Consider the following 6,035-nt stretch of genomic DNA (forward strand, 5'->3'; position numbering starts at 1 on the left):
AGTTGGGGTCTGCTGGCTCCAGAGTGCATGAGCTTCAATAGTTATGGCATTGAGGCTTAGTTACTCTGCAGCTTATGGGATCTTAGTTCCTGGACCAGGGGTCGAACCCATGTCTCCTGCGTCGCAAGGTGGATTCTTAACCATTGGACCTGTAAGGAAGTCCCTAGATCATTCTTTATAAATGCTGCATGGGATTCATTGTGTGAATATGCCACAATCATTTCCTGTTCTGCTGTTTGTGGCGTTTGGGTAGGGCTTCCTGGTGGCTCAGACAGAAAACAATCTGCCTGCAATCAAGGAGACACAGGTTCAACCCCTGGGTCTGGAAGATCCCCTGGAGAAGGGAAGGGCTACCCACTCCAGTATTCTTGCCTGGAGAATCCCATGGACAGAGGAGCCTGGCCGGCTACAGTGCATGGAATTGCAGAGTCGGACACGGCAGAGTGACTGTCACTTCACTCTCACTGTGGTTTGAGTAGTTTGGCATTTGAGTAGTTTTCAGTTTGGAGCTCCTATAAATACGACAGCTGTGAACAGTGCATGTCGTATCTTTTGATGAACATATGTGTTCACTAGAGAGGGACATCAAGACAGAAAGGGACATCACCTCCAGGATCCTGACACATAGGAGACAGGTTAAGAGGAATGAGGATGTGACACTTGGAAGGTGATGTCATTACCTCCCATGCCAAGATGAACCAGAAGGATCCGAGAGTAGCCATCATGGTCAACAAAAGAGTCCGAAATGCAGTACTTGGAGGCAATCTCAAAAATGACAGAATGATCTCTGTTCGTCTCCAAGGCAAACCATTCAATTTCACCGTAATCCAAGTCTATGCCCCAACCAGTAACGCTGAAGAAGCTGAAGTTGAATGGTTCTATGAAGACCTACAAGACCTTTTAGAACTAACACCCAAAAAAGATGTCCTTTTCCTTATAGGGGACTGGAATGCAAAAGTAGGAAGTCAAGAAACACCTGGGGTAACAGGCAAATTTGGCCTTGGAATGCGGAATGAAGCAGAGCAAAGACTAATAGAGTTTTGCCAAGAGAACGCACTGGTCATAGCAAACACCCTCTTCCAACAACACAAGAGAAGACTCTACACATGGACATCACCAGATGGTCAACACCAAAATCAGATTGATTATATTCTTTGCAGCCAAAGATGGAGAAGCTCTATACAGTCAGCAAAAACAAGACCAGGAGCTGACTGTGGCTCAGATCATGAACTCCTTACAGACTCAAATTGAAGAAAACAGGGAAAACCGCTAGACCATTCAGGTATGACCTAATTCAAATCCCTTATGATTATACAGTGGAAGTGAGAAATAGATTTAAGGGACTAGATCTGATAGATAGAGTGCCTGATGAACTATGGAATGAGGTTCGTGACATTGTACGGAGACAGGGATCAAGACCATCCATGGAAAAGAAATGCAAAACAGCAAAATGGCTGTCTGGGGAGGCCTTACAAATAGCTGTGAAAAGAAGAGAAGCGAAAAGCCAAGGAGAAAAGGAAAGATATAAGCATCTGAATGCAGAGTTCCAAAGAATAGCAAGAAGAGACAAGAAAGCCTTCCTCAGTGATCAATGCAAAGAAATAGAGGAAAACAACAGAATGGGAAAGACTAGAGATCTCTTCAAGAAAATTAGAGATACGAAGGGAATATTTCATGCAAAGATGGGCTCGATAAAGGACAGAAATGGTATGGACCTAACAGAAGCAGAAGATATTAAGAAGAGGTGGCAAGAATACACAGAAGAACTGTACAAAAAAGAACTTCACGACCAAGATAATCATGATGATGTGATCACTAATCTAGAGCCAGACATCTTGGAGTGTGAAGTCAAGTGGGCCTTAGAAAGCATCACTATGAACAAAGCTAGTGGAGGTGATGGAATTCCAGTTGAGCTATTTCAAATCCTGAAAGATGATGCTATGAAAGTGCTGCACTCAATATGCCAGCAAATTTGGAGAACTCAGCAGTGGCCACAGGACTGGAAAAAAGTCAGTTTTCATTCCAATCCCAAAGAAAGGCAATGCCAAAGAATGCTCAAACTACCACACAATTGCACTCATCTCACACGCTAGTAAAGTAATGCTCAAAATTCTGCAAGCCAGGCTTCAGCAATACGTGAACTGTGAACTCCCTGATGTTCAAGCTGGTTTTAGAAAAGGCAGAGGAACCAGAGATCAAATTGCCAACATCCGCTGGATCATCGAAAAAGCAAGAGAGTTCCAGAAAAACATCTATTTCTGCTCTATTGATGATGCCAAAGCCTTTGACTGTGTGGATCACAATAAACTGTGGGAAATTCTGAAAGAGACAGGAATACCAGACCACTTAACCTGGCTCTTGAGAAATCTGTATGCAGGTCAGGAAGCAACAGTTAGAACTGGACATGGAACAACAGACTCCAAATAGGAAAAGGAGTATGTCAAGGCTGTATATTGTCACCCTGCTCATTTAACTTCTATGCAGAGTACATCATGAGAAACGCTGGACTGAAAGAAGCACAAGCTGGAATCAAGATTGCTGGGAGAAATATCAATAACCTCAGATATGCAGATGACACCACCCTTATGGCAGAAAGTGAAGAGGAACTAAAAGCCTCTTGATGAAAGTGAAAGAGGAGAGTGAAAAAGTTGGCTTAAAGCTCAACATTCAGAAAACGAAGATCGTGGCATCCGGTCCCATCACTTCATGGGAAATAGATGGGGAAACAGTGGAAACAGTGTCAGACTTTATTTTTCTGGGCTCCAAAATCACTGCAGATGGTGGTTGCAGCCATGAAATTAAAAGACGCTTACTCCTTGGAAGAAAAGTTATGACCAACCTAGATAGCATATTGAAAAGCAGAGACATTACTTTGCCGACAAAGGTCCATCTAGTCAAGGCTATGGTTTTTCCTGTGATCATGTATGGATGTGAGAGTTGGACTGTGAAGAAGGCTGAGTGCCGAAGAATTGATGGTTTTGAACTGTGGTGTTGGAGAAGACTCTTGAGAGTCCCTTGGACTGCAGGGAGATCCAACCAGTCCATTCTGAAGGAGATCAACCCTGGGATTTCTTTGGAAGGAATGATGCTAAAGCTGAAACTCCAGTACTTTGGCCACCTCATGTGAAGTATTGACTCATTGGAAAAGACTCTGATGCTGGGAGGGATTGGGGGCAGGAGGAGAAGGGGACGACAGAGGATGAGATGGCTGGATGGCATCACGGACTCGATGAACGTGAGTCTGAGTGAACTCCGGGAGATGGTGATGGACAGGGAGGCCTGGCGTGCCGCAATTCATGGGGTCGAAAAGAGTTGGACATGACTGAGTGACTGAACTGAACTGAACTGAACAGTTAGAAAGTGAAGGGGAACCCTGATAAGGTGAGGGAAAAGATGGAGAGAACTGGGCCACAGAGGAAGGATGGAGGGGAGAGCCCAATGTTATGACCGTGTGGTTATAGGGGACCAGGGTGGCCCTTTGGAATAGAGGAGCCAGGGAAGGTGACTCTGAGGATGTGACTTTTGAACCTAGTGTTAAATGGGGAGAGACAGCCACGTGTCAGATAAGAGCGTACTGGCAGATGAAGCGGTGAGAACAAAGGGCCCCAAAGAAGGAACTGGCTTGGCAGGTCAGGCATCAGAAGCAGAGCTCAGGGCACTGCAGCTGGGCATCCGGGGACCAGGTGAACTCTCTGAGATGTGATCCAGGGCGGCATGGGGAAGAAGCCCTGGGGCCAGGCTGAGGAGTGGGGGGGCTCTAAGTTAGGCAGGAACTTGCTCCTTTCTTTACTTTCTAGCTCTCCATCTCGGTGGGGACTCAGCTGCCCTCTTGTTCGTTCTCTCTGATTTTTGATGTCTGTTCCCAGGAGCGGTCCTCATGCCATTTCTTCCACTGTGGGACCCCACTCAACTCAGTTGAATCCTTCCCTCTGGGAGAGGAGCCCAGATGTGTGTAGGTGACTGGAGCTCGGGGTATGATTCTGATGCGTATTTGATGTGGAAAACTGATAGGTCAAAGAGACTGGTCTGTTCTGTGTCTGTCTATCTATTATCTATCTATCTGCATGTGTGTGTGTGCTAAGTCACATCAGTCATGCTCAGTTCTGTGTGACCCCATGGACTATAGCCCGCCAGGCTCCTCTGTCCATGAAATTCTCCAGGCAAGAATACTGGAGTGGTGGCCATTCCCTTCTCCAGGGGATCTTCCTGACCCAGGGATAGAACCTGCATTTCCCTGTCTCCTGCATTGCATGCGTATTCTTTACTGGCTAAACCTTCAGGGAAGCCCATTTACCTGTCTACCCATACACCATTTTTCAGTAGAGGAAAAAACCTCCAAGAATATTAAAATGACATCTTTGTCTTTCTTAGTGCAGCAGCTGAGACTTAATATTTACCAAAACAAAAGAAGCATAGAGGAAGATAGAATGGGTAAGTCTCATTAAAGAAAATAAAGACCTCTCTTTGCTATCATTTTGGAACACTACAAGTATTTTTTCAGTGTTCATATGGATTTCCTTAAGAAAAGTTCCCAGAAGTGGAATTGCTTAGTCAAGGACTACTGTTTTCAATTTTTTTGATACATTTTGTCAAACTGCTCCCATGAAGTTCCCACCAATTCAGATCTCCCACAATAATTTTTTTTTAAGACAACTACAAGACAAGAGACACATTGGAAAGAAATTTAGTTACATACATGTTAAACAAAGGGTTAAGTGCTCTTTTATATAAAGTCATCATAGAATATGAAAAGCTCTAAAACTCAAAAGGAAAATAAAATGGAACAGGTACATGGACTAATAAATGATGGAGAAGGAAAAATTCACTAATGAATATTAAAAAAAATTTACACACATTAGTTACCAAAGAAACGCAAGCTATAATTGCAATAATATATTTTACTCTCAAATTTATAATTAAAACCTATTTCCCATTCTTGTAAGAGTCTGATGAAATGGACATTCAAATAAAGCTGATGGGATTCTGAATTGGCATGGCTTTATGACAGCATTTTGACAGTGTGCATCAAAACCCTGAAAAGTATTCATATCCTTTGGCTGAATAATTCCACTTTGAGGAACCTATTATAAAGAAATAAATATGAATGTGCAGAAATATTTACTATTTGCTTAATCATTGGACCATTGAAAATAATAGCAAAAAAACAAGTTGAAACCAAACTAAATAGTCAACAGAAATGATTGGTTAAATATATTATAGAGGGGCTTCCCTGATGGTCCAGTGGTTAAGACTCTGTGCTTCTGATGCAGGGAGCACGGGTTTGATCCCTGGATGGGGAACTAAGATCCTGAATACCATGTAGCATGCTAGCGGGACCAAAAAAAAAAAATCAAAATCAATAAAGCAAATAAAAGAAACTACTAGAAATGAGATTTTAAAAATACACTGTAGAACACATATCCTGAGAAAATGTTGCAGTCTGTAAAACCAAATATACTGACAACTGTGAGCACAAGATGATAAGCAAAGAACAGCAATGTGCAAAACTCTGCAGACAGAATGAACTCCATTTGTAACACAAAGACACTCCCTCCTGATGAAATAGCTTTATTTTGGAAAGTCTTGTGCAATTCAAATTTTTTGTAAGTCAGAAATTTGTTCATAATCACTGCATATTTTAAAGTTTCGAAACTTTTGATGTGTTGTGTGAGTATGTGTGTGTGCATGCATGACCTGTCATTCATATATTTTCCTATTTATTGTTGAAGTAACCTGAGTTCACATGAAAGGGAGCGAAGGATTATTGAATACCACCCAGAGTACCTCATCGGAGAAGACAATGGCACCCCACTCCAGTACTCTTGCCTGGAAAATCCCATGGACGGAGGAGCCTGGAAGGCTGCAGTCCATGGAGTCGCTGAGGGTCACTGAGTGACTTCACTTTCACTTTCATGCACTGGAGAAGGAAATGGCAACCCACTCAAGTGTTCTTGCCTGGTGAATCCCAGGGACTGGGGAGCCTGGTGGGCTGCAGTCTATGGGGTCGCACAGAGTCAGACACGACTGAAGTGACT

The 6,035-nt window shown here is 43.2% G+C and overlaps 1 long non-coding RNA gene across 1 annotated transcript in view; it reads left to right on the forward strand.

Moving 5' to 3' along the window:
• Positions 1–5,356, forward strand: part of LOC132658006 (uncharacterized) — a 405,815-nt gene extending 400,459 nt beyond the window's left edge. Inside the window, exon 10 of the long non-coding RNA XR_009596899.1 lies at positions 3,867–5,356. This is a non-coding gene — a long non-coding RNA (uncharacterized LOC132658006). The remainder of the gene's footprint in view (positions 1–3,866) is intronic.
• Positions 5,357–6,035: the final 679 nt, after the last annotated feature.

Source organism: Ovis aries, chromosome 17 (genome assembly GCF_016772045.2).
Source record: "Ovis aries strain OAR_USU_Benz2616 breed Rambouillet chromosome 17, ARS-UI_Ramb_v3.0, whole genome shotgun sequence".
Lineage (NCBI taxonomy): Eukaryota > Metazoa > Chordata > Mammalia > Artiodactyla > Bovidae > Ovis > Ovis aries.